We start from the raw sequence: 15,875 nt of genomic DNA on the forward strand, positions 1-15,875 counted from the left end.
TCAGGACTGTATTTTTGCAGGAGCAAGAAGAAGGGGGGAACATCACAACAATTAAAAAAACTAAAGTTCATGCTTTAGTATTTAATAATGCAGTGATGTTTCTTTAAAAGCAACCAAAATTCAGCTGTGGGCTACAGGCCATGCCTTTTATGTTAGACAGTAAAAGGCAGGGTTTTGGTAAAGATTTGAGCATTTGAAAACATAAGGTTTTGTAGAATACACTGTGTCTTTATTGCCTTCAGTGCTGGTGAAAGTCTGGATGCCTTATGGGAAACATAAGGAGTTGCTGAGGAGATGTGAATATCCTCCTAAATATTCTAAGGTCAGATTCCACCTATGAATTCTCCACTTCTCTTAAAGGATCTTCCCCCGTTGTGCCTAGGGCCTGATCCAAATATATTCAAATAAATTGCAGTTCTTGTGTTGGCTTCCAAAACCTTTAAATCTCGTAGTGAGTGCCTTACTGTGTAACACCCCTGATTTGGGGTGATTTCTCAGTGGGGACTTTCCCAGGTTAATGGGAACTTTCCTTTGTGCCTCCAAAGGGTGTTGCAGGTACCTTTGGAAGCTCTGCTTTGGCTGTCCCTGCCTTTGAGCCCTGTCACACCTGCTGGTGCTGAGCTGTTATTTGCTGCTTGCTCCAATCACTGGATTTTTCATCTGTTTCTTACATGTCTGCATGGCCTTTCTGGAGTGCCTGGGCAAAGGAATAACTCAGACATTCCCACAGATATGCTGATCCCAAGCCTTCTCTGAGGTCTGCAAAAGGAACTGACCCCAGGGTAGCTGAGTCCCCAGCCAGGCCCTCACCTTGGGTGTGATGTGTTCTGCTGGAAAGGCAGCTCTCTTGCAGGGAAAGAGCCAAACCTGACTGAAATCTTCAGCAGGATTTACATTAAGCCCACAAATCCCGATTCTGCAAAGATTTAAGCTTGTGCATAACTTTACATGTGTGAACAGCCCCATTGAGGTCAAACGAATTAAAATAATGCACAAATAATGAATTAAAATAATGCACCTGCTTAAGTCCTGGCAGTGCTGAGGCCGTAATGAACTGGGAAAAAACCTACAGAATAGAAAAGCTGACTTTTTCAGAGCTATTAAGGTGTTATTTCAGAAGCCTTGGCAGTGGCAATTGTGTTTACATGTGCCGTGCAAAGCCTAAATGAAGGGGAGTGTTTGTTCATCCGTGTCATGTATTTGGGTCAATAAGGGATCCCACATGGCTTCAGAGGTTTGACTTGTCTATTCTACTTGGAAAAGCACCTGAAAGTATTAGTTTTGCAGTCTGATCCTGGTAGGATCAGTGGTGTTTTTACTGTAGAGACACTTCAGGATTTGGATTGCAGACCTTATTAAAAATGGGCCCAAATTGAAGGAAAAAAAACCCACAACAGTGTGACAGAGTGAGTCAAAGGTCTGCACTGCTTCAAGGGCTTCCTTGGGGTGTGAGAAGCCAGTTCCTCTTCAAAATAAGGGTATGGAAAGGTTAAATAAAATTTATGGGTGCAGAACATGCCTTGTGTTCAATCCAGGTCTGAGGTGTGAGGGTGACACGTGCTGGTGCCTGCAGTGACTTTGCTGGTCACCTCTCCCATCTTCTCCTCCCTCCCCTCTACCTCCAGTCACTGGGCTCCTCTCAGAGGAGCAAAACTAGTTCTTTGGGCTGTTGCTGCCCAGTGCCAAGGACTGAAGAGATCCAGGGGAGAACACTGACTCCAGCTCCCACTGATGGGATGTTTAATGATACCTTTCTTTTTAAAGAAGGGGAAGTTGTCACTGGGAGACAGTTCTGCTCTGTCCCAATTTTTTGTATGTATTTGCAAGTACTCTCCACCCAGGCACAAAACCACGTCCCTGTATAAATATATGTGGCTTATTAGTGGCTTCAGAGCCACAAAATTATTCCTGTAAATATCTCCTTAGGCACAAAAATAATAGTTACAAAAATAGGTGCAAAAATTACTTGCACATGTGCATTTGCTATCCATTTGCTGTAGAAAGACACTTTCAAACTACTAACTGCTATTAGACATTTTAGATAAAATAACCTGCCAAGTGTGTGTTGGTTTTAATAGAAATTCTTTGGAAGGACCAGAAGTACGAGCAGCTGGTAAACTTCTCTTGATTATTTTCCCTTACATTTCTAATAATGAACTCAAATGATTTTAACACCTTAAAAATACTCTGCTTCAACAGCCTAGGCACAGGCAAATTTAGAACTGCACAGAAGTCCTGGAACACAGAAGTAATGAGGGGGGAAGAGAGACAAAGAAATTAGGGTTAGAGAAGAACTAAGAGCAGGCAGAATAAAAAGTCATTTAAGGGGCACACACACAAAGTCAACAGAGAGGAGTCCATGCAGGACAGGATGTTGCAGCTTTACAGGGATGTGAAGAGTATGTGGTTTGTAATAACACCAATAATTCTGGGTGTCTGGGAGCTGAGGGAAAGCTGAGGGTAAGGAGGTGACCTCTCCATCCCTCCCAAGGACCAAACACAGCACAAGCCATTCAGGAGTCCCTGTTGTCCCTGCCCTAAAGTCACTGTGCCAGAGGGGGCCAGGGTGGAAAAAGAGCCCTTCTGTGCACAGATCCCAGCAGCACCTCCTGGGGCCCACCTGGCCCCTCTCAGCCCAAATACACAGCACAAATAATTGTGTAACCATTTTCCTTGAGTACATCAGGAACAACAGGAGGTTATGAGCAATCTGCACCCTTGGCCACAGCTCCAAGTCCTCTCCTAGTCAGCTACAGCTCCAGAACATTCCCCCCCACCTCTCTTAAGTACCAGGATGGGGTTTTTTTTCTCCTGGTAGTCTTTTGGCTTTTCTGGTCTTATCTCTTCTCTTTCACTCAAACAGTGTCTGGGCTTTGTGTGCCAGAGGAAAAACTCCTCTTCCCTCAAAGCTGGGGGGAATTGGAAGCAGGAGGCAAGAGCAAAGGCAAGGGGGCTGGATGATGCTTCCCTGCAAGACCTCACCAGTGATCCCTGGAAAGAGGGAGGCTGGAGTTCATCTTGGCTGTGCTGCTCCTCCTTCACTGGTGAGGGATGTGCTGGACTGTTGACTTGGACAGAGCCTTCCCAGGATTTCCTTGTGGGATTGAGAAGCCTTTCCCTTCCCTGCAATTCCTGCTCGGCTGTGACAAGCTGGGATTTTGATACCAACATTTTATGAACAGAAGTTGCCCAGAGGATTCTCACACAACTTCACTGCCTGTTTCGCAGCAGCACGGGGAGGTGAAGAAGTTTTATTGCGCATTTATCAAATCAAGGAGTGGGTTAATTGCCACCTGCCTGTAATCTCTGTGTGACAGCAGTATGAGGGCCAACTGCAAGGACAGAGCATGTCTGTGTCATTCCTAAGCTCTGCAGGGACATGGGAGGGTGGCAGTGCTGCCACAAACTTCCCTGGAGCAGGAGGGCACCAGCTGTGAAATCCAGCTGAGTACAGTTTCCCACACAAAATAAAGGGGGAAAGGGGGAGGCAAGAATAACAGGGATTGCCCCAAAGTGGAACTGCTGTGGCTCTTCCAGGGACTGTGATGCTACCAGTGCATGGAGATTGGTTGTTTTTCCTTGCAGGTCTCTCTGTATTTAATTGGTGTAGCTCCCACTGAGAGCCTGGTGCTCTGGCACCTTTAACAGACAGCCAGAGCACAGGGATTTGCTGTCCCTTTAATGAGATGGAAAAGATGTGAAAGCCTGTCATTGGAGTGGCTGTGGTTGCCCCTCTGCTCCAATTGGCTCCCGCCCTGCAATATTTAAACTCTTTTGCAAGGAAGGAAAAGAAAAAAGCAACCTCAGCTCTTTGTACCATTCAGCTGAAGTAGGAAAAACTCCAAAAATTACATGAAAGAGAAGAAGATGGGAAAAAACCCACCCCAAAAGGCAAAGCAAATGGGCTGTGAAAGTGCTGATAGGGGGAATGTTTTCATGAAGCAGTGAGTGCTCTGAGTCACTGCTCTCCTTGGAGTCCAGCACTGTTGGCATCCCTTGGAGTTCTGGCAGTGGATCCCACGGGGGCTGGCTCAGGCCCTTCCCTGCTCTCCTGGAGCTGCTCTCCAGACTCTGCTCCCGAGGGGATTTGTTGTATTTTCGATGCTCTCCAACTTTCTTGTTCAGTTCTGTGAGGAGTCACCAGCTGTGCTGCACATCCCCCTGACATGGTGTGAGGCTGATCCCCATTTTTCCCGCGGGGAATGTCACCTGAAAGCCCTACAAAAATACCCTCGAGGAAGTAGGCAAGCAAACAGCAAAAACTGTTGGTGGGCTTTATAATTTCTGTTTAGTTACATTAGCTGGGAGCCAGGGTTATTGTACCTGAAACCAAGCACTTGTGATGGACACACCCGAGACTGTGTATCCCAAATTCCATCCTAAAAGTTCCCGTTCACAAGGCAAAGTTGTGCTTCGAGGCCTTTGTTACCAGAATTACAAAATCTCCCCATGTGGTCTCTCTGATATGATCACAAATGGCCCTTTTAAGTTTGGCTGACGGCTCAGGCCCGTGTTCCTTTGATTATAAATGAGGTAAAGTGTTTGCACAGAAAAATGGTGTTTTATTGAAGCTCTCTCAGCAGTGGAACCAGTATAAATTTGAAACACAGAGTTTACTCGTTGAAAAGTGAGGGTTTGGCTGAAAAAGTAGGAAAATCTAGATCTCTTTAACTGCTGAAGTTATCACCTTGTGCTTCACTTTAAAACTGCTGTTAAGCACGGGACAGAAAACCAGAATATTTCAGGTTGAGTTAAATATTTAGTTTGCCACCCAAAATATATAATTCAGTTCTGTGCAGTTTGGGTTTTTCTTTGTGAAAACACAGTTTGATGAACAGCAAGTGCCCATTTGTGGGAACACAAAGTAATTTTTACCTGATTGGGTTTTTTTATCTGTCATGCTAAAAAGACAAAATAAAATCAGTTTGCTGTGGTCAGCTGGTCCTCAGCATTTGAATTCAAGTGTCTTAGAAATTTACCTCCCCTCAGCTGAGATGTGATGATTGACCGAGTTGTATTTTCCTGTTTCAAATGCAAAATAAAATTGACTTACCCTATTTACTGTTGTGGTATCATCCTAAAATATTTTCCCTTAGTTCTTTGTGATTATATTTCCATGTTTGGGTAAGCTGTAAGTCCAGGGGTGTTGATTCCCACCAGTGAGATAACTTCTGCACTTAGAAAAAGAGTCTCACAGGCAAAAGTTCATTTAAGGAAATGGAACATGTGTTTTCTGCTAAAAATATTAACACTTATAATATGTTCAATAACAAGTCAAAGCTGGTCCCCTGTTAAAATTTGCAGTTCTAGGCTATGTCAGAGAAAACAGATGAAGTCTTTGAAATCAGCTGAGTCAAGGACATGGAGAAGCACTTCTGCTTTGGCATTCAGGCAACGGAGCAAGGCTCAGGAATGATGGTTTAGAACACAGGGAAAGCAGTTAAGGTTATAACGCTGCACAAGCAGGGAAAATACTTCATCCAGACGAAAATAGTACCTTTGTATCAGTGCTGAAAAAGAAGTTTAAAAGATGGAGCAATCAGTGCAAACAATTTTGGGCAATTTCTTCAAGGGAGGAACTGTTTTCTTGGCTGGTAACTTAATAAAAAAAAATTATAAAGAATAATCAGTACAAATGTTAGCACTGTCTGTAGCTTATTAGATCTGATCCAGTGTGACAGATTCTGATCGAATTCCTGTTGGATGCAAAGCTAAAACAAGTTGCATGATGGCACCACACTTTTTTTACTGCTCTGGGGGCAACCATCAAGCCCTTTTTCTTTCTTTCCAGCACTGTCAGGGGAATCACACATCACTGATGGAACCCTTCTGGTTTCTCCATGAAGCCAACAGGATTGTTTGTATGAAATGAGTAAATGTTCCCAGCTCCCACCACAGAAATACAGGTATGCAGGACTTCCCACACCATTCTTACACTTCTCTCTTCCACTCTTCTTGCCAAGATTTGGGATCAATCACACAAGGCAGTTCTGCCAGACTGTTGCCCCTTGGAGGTTAATATATTTGAATTAAATACAAGGCAGTGTGCAAGGTTTGTCTCTCTGGAGCAAAGCAGTGAGTTTGTTTTCAAAACTGACATGCAGGGTGGATGTCTTTCACAGGGGGCACTTGTTCCAGGGCAGCAAAGAAAACAAAATCAAGATCATCAATGACAGGCTCTTACCATTTGCCTTTGTACCTATTTTACTCACTGTCTCTAGAAAGAGGCTTTGTTTGGGGGAATTCAGGTTAAAAGGCATATATATTAAAAACCACTGGTATATTCCACCATATTGCATTAGATTTAGGATCACTTTTCGGTATTTGAGCTACTGCTCATTTACTATTGGACTTATTTTAAGTCCATGTGCTGCAATTAACATGGAGATAATAGTGGTAAAAATGGGAATGTTCTATCCCTGCTTTATCTTTTGCACCAAAACTGTGGTGCATGGTCTCCACATGCTCTGTCTGGCCACACCATCACCTCACCCAGGAGTGAGACATCTCCTCCTCATAGTGGCACCAGCTGTCAGCTGGTCCATGCAAGTGCCAGGGGGACAAAGTTGCACATGATCCTGTTCTCCTTTTATCTGAGGGGCTTTTTGGATGACACAGTCAAAGTCATAATTCCACTCTGCTCTTCAGGTGTGTGTTTTCCCTGCCAGTCACCTCCTGTCAATGATTTTCAGCGATTTTTTGCAGGGAGATTTAACTTTGCATACGATTAAATGGGTAAGATCTTGGAGTCATTTATTTCTTCTTTGCGATTTCTGAAAACTTTTCTGGCTGAGAAATGTCCGAGTTTAAGTGGGGAAGACATTAAAGCTTTTAAAGTCTTTTCCTGCCAGAGTTACATTTTAACCTGTCTGCTTGCTTAAACTTAGAGAAGAAAGCAAAATTTGAAGAAACATAAACACCTGAAGGTATGTCCCAGACTGAGATAACTTTAGCAGTGAAGTTTCTCCACGTTCAAAAAGCTGAGCTGGGCCAGTCCGAACGTGGAGGGAGCCTCTGCCTCCTGTCCCTGCGAGTTCAACCGCAGGGGACAGTGTTGTCTCAAACCTCGGCAGAGGGAAAGCTTGTGTAATTCTCCTGCCTGTTCGCAGAAAGCGAAGTGAAACGTCCTTGGAAGGAGATTATGATGCTCCCGAGGAGAGGATTTGAGATTTTCTCACTTGTTGGTGGTCAGTGACGCAGCGTCCTCGGGGGAGTTGTCAACTGACAGGAAATGCTCACTCATTTCTGCAGAGAAAATGAGTAGGAGAAAGGGTTAGTGCATCCCTGCTTTGGGGGGTTCTTTTTTTTTCTATTTTTATTTTGTTTTAATAAGATGGCCTGTGCCAGAGAAAATAAACTAAACTCTTTTTTTCCCCCCCCCTCCAATCCTAATCTCTCAATGCGATATAAATACCATCCCACAATTTAGCATTGTTAATTAATATGTACTTTCCATTACCTTCCTTTTGGAGAGCTCATTATCTTGAGGAATGTAACTCTTCATTCAAACATTTCATTTTGTAGCAGGAGAACGAGACGGAGGCGCAGAAGAACTACTTTAACTGGATTGTGTAACAATGGCTGTGATAATAATTGTCTGGGAGAATTATATGGAGGTAACAAAAGGACTCACAAAATGAGTACATTACAAAGACTCTTTTATGACTGAAAAATACTGATGTCCTTAAAAGAGAGAGAGAGAGAGAGAGAAGTAGGAGTTGGGTGATTTTGTAGGAAAATGCAAAGATTACACTGAAGTGTGTCTTGGCACAGGGAAGAGGTTTTCCTGGGGTTGCTGGAGGAAAGCTCCCACTCTGCTCCCTTGTCTCCCCAGCCCTGTTTGCACAGCACGTGTTCCCTCTGCTGCCCTCCCAGCAGCGAGAGGCTGGGCTGGTCAGCCTGACCCGGGCTCCTCGAGTGGAGCAGCTCTGGCTGTCTGTGCTTCTGTGCCACTGTGATTTGTCTCTGCACGGGCAGCTTGTGCCCAGCTCATTTCGGCAGTCGAGCCAGTCCAGCTCCCTTTAGCATCCAGCTGTGCAAACAGGAGGTCCAGGAGGGGCTGGGGGGGGTGTATGGGCTCAGTAAGTGGGAGATCTGAGAGGAAAGCAGGGAGAGAGGCAGAGGGGTAACTAGTTATTCTGGGCACCCATCACCATGACAGCTACCTATTATTAGATCTATCATATACACACTTACTTCCACAGCATGCAGGGAGTTTGTCTACCAGGCAAAGGATGGTTTTCTGCCCCTTTTAAAGATGTCAGAGACTCTTTATTGGACCCACTTGACAAGTGGATTCAAGCTTGCTAGTTTTTTCTTAACTCTGAGTTATAATCCTGAGGAGTCTGTTTTTCTTATCACTTATTTCTGTTAAAAGGTTGCACTTGCTGTCACTACTTGGAAGGCTGTAGCTGTGTGTACTGAACACTGTGTTCAGAAATTCTTATTTTTGTCACGAAAGTACAGCTGTATCTTAAGGGTGGCACAGAATTAGAACAAGGTATAATGAAGTACTGTAGGTTGCTAATACACATTACACTCAGCAGCACCTTGGCGTGTGGAAATGTGAGACTTTACACATCTGGATAAAAGGAACCAACAAGGCAGAGATTGAAATTCTTTTAATGCTAGCAAGGGAAATGTTGTCTTCAATGTAATGGGTAATTTCTTCCTGTGGCTGGTGACTCCCCAGATGACCACCTTTCCATGGCTAATGTTAATGTCAGGCATTTCAAAGGCATGGGAATGTGTGGGGGAAACTCTGCTTTGAGAAGCAATTTATTTTTCTGAGGGGGTGGTGGTTTCTGACCTGGCCAGACACATAACTGGGAGTGCTGGTGCTGCAGGGAAGGTGGTGGTGGGGAACAGGGGGTGTACAGGGAAGCAGGAGAAAAAGCAGAGCATGTCACTCCCAGCAGCACCTCTGTTGTGGAGGGGGCTCTCTGCACCGTGGCCATCCCTCATTGCCCTGGGCCCAGTAAGGAGGGGAGTTTGCAGCCTTTTAGGTGCAATACTGGGTTACAAAGGCATTGGAACAGCTATGGAGCTTCTGAATCAACTCAGCCAGAGTCAGCAAGCAGAGCAGAACCTGCTGAAGGTTCACAGGAAGCTCTGAGTAGAAAGGCTGTTCTTCAATCCCACTCCTCCTTAAATCCAGGATGCCTCAGGCAGCATTAGGGACCTTTTAGACTTCAATTTGGAAGTGTCCTCTTCAGGCAGACGTCTGGAGTCTGTCTTTGAACAAACTGTGGATGGTAGAACTACTGAAGTCCACTTCCCTATGGACATCTCCAGGTGCAACTTGAGGCCATTTCTTGTTGTCCTGTCCCTTGTTTCCTGGGAGCAGAGCCTGACTCCCCCTCCCGGCTCTCCCCTCCTGTCAGGGGGTTGCAGAGCCAGAAGGTCTCCCCTAAGCCTCCTTTTCTCAGGCTGAGCCCCCCCAGCTCCCTCAGCCACTTCTCATCGGACTCACCTTCCAGACCCTTCCCCAGCTCCGTTGCCTGCAGGCAGGTTAGCAGCAGCAAAAGTATCTAAGAACGCATTTCAAACGACAGCAGTGATTTTTAGAGTGTGTGTGAAACTGTGCAATCCTAATCTTAATCTGGTTTTGACTACAAAGTTTGTAATTCATGTAAAAACCGGGCAGTGCTGGGACGGGAGCGGGTGGTGGTCCCACCCCCCCCCCCCCCCAGGCTGCCTGCTGGGAGCTCTGGGGGCAGAGTCAGCGAGAATCCTCCCGGCTCCTTCCGAGCAGGACCCCCGGTCCCAGTGGTGGCAGAGGGGTCTCGGGGATGCTTGTGCAGTTCGGGGAGCACCGGGCACAGCCGCCTTCCCGGGGCTGCCTGCTCAGCTCGGCAGATGCTCCTTCCTTAACCCTTCCCCTCTCTCCCTGCCCCCCGAGGAGACCCTTTCCCCAGTCAAAGCCGGTTTTCCCCAGCCAGTCACTAAATCAGTCGGATGTGCCTCCCTTCCCCCACCTGACACGGTGACGAGGAGTGCCTGCTGATCAGTCCTTTCATGCGGTCCCTGCCGGTTGCTGCTTCGGCTATTAAAAGGAAAAAAAAAAAAAAAGAACTCCAGAGCCTCCCCCGCCCAGCCCCCGCCGTGTCCCCGCGGTCCCGCCCGAGCGGTCCCCGGCCGAGCCCGGCGGAGCCCCGGGGATGGAGGGATGGGCGGTGGGCGATATTCCTGCGGACCTGGAGGAGGTGGAGCCTGCTTTTCTCGGCTTTCTTTGAGTCGCGGCGGTCCGGAGCGAGCCCCGGGATGGGGGATCGGTGCGGGAGGGGGGGCTGAACTTGGGCGCACTTTGCCGGCCCCGGGTGTAGGATAAAGCCCGGTCCTGGGAGCCGTGGCCGTCCTCCAGCAAGGAGAGAGGCCGGAGCATCCCTCCCCTTCCTCCGGCCGCTTCCCTGGCATCCCCGCCTGCCTGGACACGCCGGCTGCCCTTCCTCCTCCTCCTCCTCCTCCTCCTCCTCCTCCTCCTCCTCCTCCCCTCACCCTGCAAGAACCCACACCCAGTGGCTTTGCCGTGATAAAAGGGGAGGAGGTCTTGAGGAAAATCAACAGCATCTGGGGAAGGAAACAGGTTGGACATGTAAAGAGAAGAAGAGTTCAAGTTTCACCAGTGAGCCATGAAATGAAAAGTAACAGCTGACGTACTGGAGGGAAGGAGGGAGAGTCATCAGCGGGAGCTATGGATCCAAGGTTAACGGCGGGGGGGAAGGGGAGATGGAACTTAAAGTAATTACCCAGGCGAAGGAGAGAGCGAAAGATCAGGGCTATTGCCTTGCATGTGCTGCAATCGCTGGGAAAGAGTCACCAGGAAAACTCCTGGCAAACATTGCCAAAAACCTTTGCGTGGTCGAGAGCCAGTGCCCCTCTCCTTTTAGAAGCACGAGGCTGAGCACCTGATTTCTTTTAAAACAAAAATCCCAGAGGGCTTCCGAGAATTTGCATTTTCTACCGCCACAGTTGCTTGCTCGGGAGGCTGAAAGGGAGAAATCGCTTCACCTTTTTTTTTTTTTTTCTCTATCTAGAAAATAATAGAGAAATAAAGAGCTGATGAGTGGTAGTAGCAGTGTAGGGGGTAATCGTGCAAGAGGGTGTAGGTTAAAAATACCAACAACACGGGAGAAAGAACACCCCCTCAATTTTTCATTTAGAAATATTTTAAATGAATATGTTAGAAGCTGACAAGAATGTCGTGTTGTCCTGGTGGGACGCGAAGTTGAACGATACCAAATCCAAGGGAGGGTTTTTCCTGCTCACGTTTCAAGACCCCCTCGTACACAAGCACAAAGCAGGGCAGAAGTTTTGCAGCTCGGCATCCCGGGGCTGAGGAGCCGCGGTTCCCGGTGCCGGAGCCCTGGCTGCGGGGGGGTGACACCGGCTCCTGTCCCGGCTCATCCCGCCGCCCGTGCGGGCCGGGCATCCCCGCCAAGTTGGCCAAAGCCCAGGAACAATGAAGCCGAGGGGATCTGCGGGCCGAGCTCCGCTGCGGGCTCCTCTGTCCCTCCCCGCCTGTCCCCCCTGGCCACGATGCCCTGGGCCGGTCGCCCTTGGCCAGTGGCCCTGCCCAGGTGCCCCGGGGAGGGTCTCCCTCCCGCAGCCCCCGCGCTCCTTTGTTCCACGGCGGCAGCCGCTGCACTACATCTCCCGGCAGGCTGCACGGGGGAAGGGGGGGACAGAGAGGCTTTTCCACCCTTCTTCCTCCCCCATCGCGTTCCTCCTCGGAAAAAAAAAAAAAAACCACACGCGCACACACTCACTTTGCTGACACATCATGTGCTTTGAGCAAACAAGAGGGGCAGGGCTGCGAGAAGCACATCACGGGAAATAAGGGGCAACTTGCTGCCTCCAAAATCAAACTCCGGAGACACGTAAAAAAAAAAAAATAAAAAGAGAGGAAAAAAAAAAAAAAAAAGAAAAAGCAAAGGAAAAAAGGAAGGGGGGCGGAGTGGAAGCCAACGCAGTTAAATCCTGAAGTAGGAAGGATGTAGCCCTGAGCTTTGAAATCTTAATAAACACGTAGAGGAGAGATTTTCTCTTTTGTGTGCAGGGCCGAACAAGATCGCTGCCAGTCTCTCCAGATACACAACTTATGCAACTGTTTCTCCATCACAAACTAAAGCACACGCGTGTCTTGCATAATGTTGTTTGCCACCGTACAAATGTTTCTTTTCTGGCCCCTGTAGAGCCTACAGATTGCTTTGCTGATCTTCTGCATCAGATGGCTTTATCCTTCTGGTACTGCATATATGCAGATCTGAGGTCTGTGTAAATATGTATAAACAAAATGCATATTTTGTAACAGGTTTATTTTTAGTCCCTGTGTTTTTACGCTTGGGAGAAAGAAGTTTGTTTAATTGATATCGTTGGTGTAAGAGTGGTTAGTGCTGATAGTGGGAGCTGAAACCTTATCAAGGCTTTGAAAAGCACCCCTGTTAGAATGGCTGCAAGTGGTGTCCCCATAACCAGTGTCCTCTCAGTTACACCTCTGACTTCAGCAAAGCCATGGTAGTTCAGATGAGGAGATGCAGATCAATTGTCTGTGTGATAAGAGATAAATATCGTGTCAATATACAGGATTGAATTTTACTTTAAATTGTAAGTTGGATTGACTTCTCTGGCTGGTTTGGCAGAGCAAATTGTTATTGTTCTGTGGTAGATTTCATCACAATATTTTGTCCCTGGTGTCCTAGGATACCTTGCTATGATTATTTTATTTTAAAGATCTTTACATGTATGTATTGAAAAAATATTCACCTGTGCTGCTGATAGATGACCACTCTGGAGGGAGTAGTTTTAAATCTATAGTTTTTACGTTAATTCTTTCTGTTCACTTCTGAATTGTAACAAAGATAGCACTCCAAGCTGTTCCACTCCATTATACCATCACGTTTGTCTCTGAAGTCTGGGCTTCACCCTTACTGAGGATTGCTGGAATCTGCTGACAATCAGTGCTGTTTGCACTGAAATTAGGATCGATATTAAGGTGGTAGTTTTACATCAACAAAGTAGGGCTTAGATGGTTGTTGTATTTTTCTACACATAGTACTGTAATAGAGTTTTGAGCCAGATTTGTGACTTCAAGCCCCAGCCCTGAGAACAAGGTGGTAGGGAGGCACTGAGCCTTAGATGAGCCCCTTGGGGGTCACATTTTCTTTCCAGATCCCCTTGGTTCCTGAGAACAGGTGCCCATTTCCCCCCCATCAGCATGTTGGTCCCTCCTTCCTTTTCCAAACACCTTTTGTGACCTCCCGTTTTACACTTTCTCCACATGTGATTTTTCTGCAGCTCTTCATTCCATGTACCTGCCTCCTGTCAAGACAACCATCCCCTATTTGTGCCCACTGAGTTCCTCCTGAGCTCAGGGAGAATATGATGTTTCTAAGGTGTTCAAGGCTGGGCTCAAATGGAACTTTTTTCCCTTAAAACATGTGGCTAATGAAAACATTGCTCTTCTTACTCTGTACTCGCTGAATTTATCTCTCGTTCTGTGATAATTTTATTAATAATTTTTGTCATTATGTACAATTGTAGAATCCCAGAATGGTTTGGGTTGGAAGGGACCTTAAAGACCATCTCGTTCCACCCCCTGCCATGGACAGGGACAACTTCCACTAGCCCAGGTTGCTCCAAGCCCTGTCCAACTTGGCCTTGGGCACTTCCAGGGATGGGGCAGGAAGGGAAGAGTAGAGACCTACAGGCTCACTTCCAGTCCTGGAGAATCAAGGGAGGGAGAACTTGGATCCCAGTAAAACTTGTCGGCCTGATTACCTTGGTTGCTTCAGAGTGATCCTAAAGGGACTCATCACTGAGGGGAAGCGAGGGCAGAAATTTGCTGGCCCAGCCCTTTAATAAGATCATATTTATTTTCATGGTGCCTTTTCACAGTATGTGTTTACGACTGGGAATTTGAAGGAAGACCTTCAGGACCAGCAGCCAGCCAGTAGAGGAGAGACCCCTCCAAGTCATGTTATTTAAGTCCAGGTTATTTTTCCCTGTTTTTCCTCCTTTAGCTTTTGCAATCGTGTGTTTCCCCAGCGATGCAAATCAGCCAAGGGTGAGATGAAGGAGCGTGGGGACCAAAGGACACACACACAGCCTTTCTGACAGCAAACCCAGGATTGCTGAGCCAGGGCCCTCAAACGCCATGAGTCAGCCTGTTCCTACCCAGTCATGAGACTGAATAAAAAAATCATGAGCTGTTTGCAAAGGAAATTTGGGCTTTCTTTTGCTTGCTTCCTGATTCTGGCTTTACCCTGTGCCTGGGATATGTTTGCAAGTTTTTCCCAATAAGCAAAAGGACTAGAAGGGGATTTAAATCTCTAACAAAAGGCATTTGAAAAAGCGAGTCAAATGGTAGTTTTGCAAGAATGGGCAAATTTGTAAAAAAAGGTTTCTGCAGAGACATAAAGAGAGTAAAACAGTTACAGAACATAGTAGGATGAGCTGTTTGACATCCTTATACAACTCACCCAGTATTTAACTGGGACAAGGGCAGGGAGGCTGACATTTAGCCCAGAAAAAGGCAGGGAAAGCACATAGACTGGGAATTTAGTGTGGAAAATAGGAAGTATCGGGACTTCAGTGGCCTTTTTGGATAAGTTGCATGAACTGCAGCTTGGAGGTTCACATCCATTTTTGGGCTGTGTGTCATTCAGTGTCCTGTTCTTCCCTCTGTAGTGTGGCCGTGGCTGAGGGACAGAATCCCCCGTGGGAGACACCGTCCCACCCTGGAGCCTTTCTGTGTTCAGCTGGGGAAGGGGAAGGAGCACGGGCTGGGTACACCCAGTGTCCACCTCCCCTCCTCTATTTTGACAGCCCTGGTTACTTTTAGAAAGCCCTCAGAAGCCTTTTGTTTCACCAGCTTTTGGGGGAGAGCTCCTGAGTGAGGTGAGAGCACTTCAGTGCCCTACCAGAACACTGGTGGACAGGAGAGAAAGTCTCATTCCCTCAAGGGTTTAATCTATTTTTTCTGATGCTTTGTTGTGTTTTGCAGCCTTTGCATATCTTTTGTTGCACTTATGATTAGTGCAGAGAGGACTATTTAAGGAACCTCCGTACGTTTATTTAAAGAAGAGAAAAAAGCCCTGAGAATGCAGAACATGCTTTTTAATATTCTTTGGAGCTGTTCCCCGTGATTACGTGTTAAGTAAGACATGACCAATAATTTCATTGAACACGGGGACTTTCTGTCATAACTATTTTATTTATGTCATTTCATTTTTTCAACCTCAGCTCGTGCAGCTCCCAGCACAGTTGCCATACCAGGGAGCCTATGTGTGTGCTGCTGCAATACCAGGAGATAATTAGTGTACCCTGCTCAGAGAATGAGTGTATGGGCTGCATGAACAATATCCTGTTGCTCAACACTTCTCATTTGACTTTCTCAGACCCCCTATTTTGAAGATGATATTCCCACAGCCTCTCTGTGGTACTCTGCAGTGTTTCTTTGCAGCAGTATTAACAGGGATGGTATTGATCTGAAGATATTCCCAGAGTGATCCTTGGAGCAAAATTTGTTGGACGAGTGTTATTTACAAATTCGCCCTGATGTACAAAAGAAATTCAATTCTCCTTTTCAAAGCAGAGTGATAAAAGGATTCTGGGGACTGGATCAGCCCTGCAAGGCAGCGAGGCTGGAAGTGAAGGGCAACAGCAGCAACAACAAAATTGAAAGAGAGGGTGGGGAGGAGGAGAGGCAAGAAATACAATATCTAGGAGGTTTCTGTAATTAAAACCAGATTAAATATTTGTGCTTTGCAAATGATACAAATTGATATGGTTTTAAAAAGCCATTACTGGCACTCCACTACGGGAGTTCAATATCTTTCCTGCCCTAGGGCTCTGTTCAGCAGAAGTGTTAAGCA

General features: G+C 46.6%; 1 long non-coding RNA gene across 1 annotated transcript; it reads right to left on the reverse strand.

The window, feature by feature from the left end:
* Positions 1-4,260: 4,260 nt before the first annotated feature.
* On the reverse strand, positions 4,261-10,454 carry LOC135413939 (uncharacterized). Its single transcript, XR_010430509.1, has 2 exons — positions 10,197-10,454; positions 4,261-7,245 (listed from the first exon to the last, which is right to left on the reverse strand). It is a non-coding gene; the product is annotated as an uncharacterized LOC135413939 (long non-coding RNA).
* Positions 10,455-15,875: the final 5,421 nt, after the last annotated feature.

The sequence above is a fragment of the Pseudopipra pipra genome, chromosome 5, assembly GCF_036250125.1.
Source record: "Pseudopipra pipra isolate bDixPip1 chromosome 5, bDixPip1.hap1, whole genome shotgun sequence".
Taxonomy (NCBI): Eukaryota; Metazoa; Chordata; class Aves; order Passeriformes; family Pipridae; genus Pseudopipra; species Pseudopipra pipra.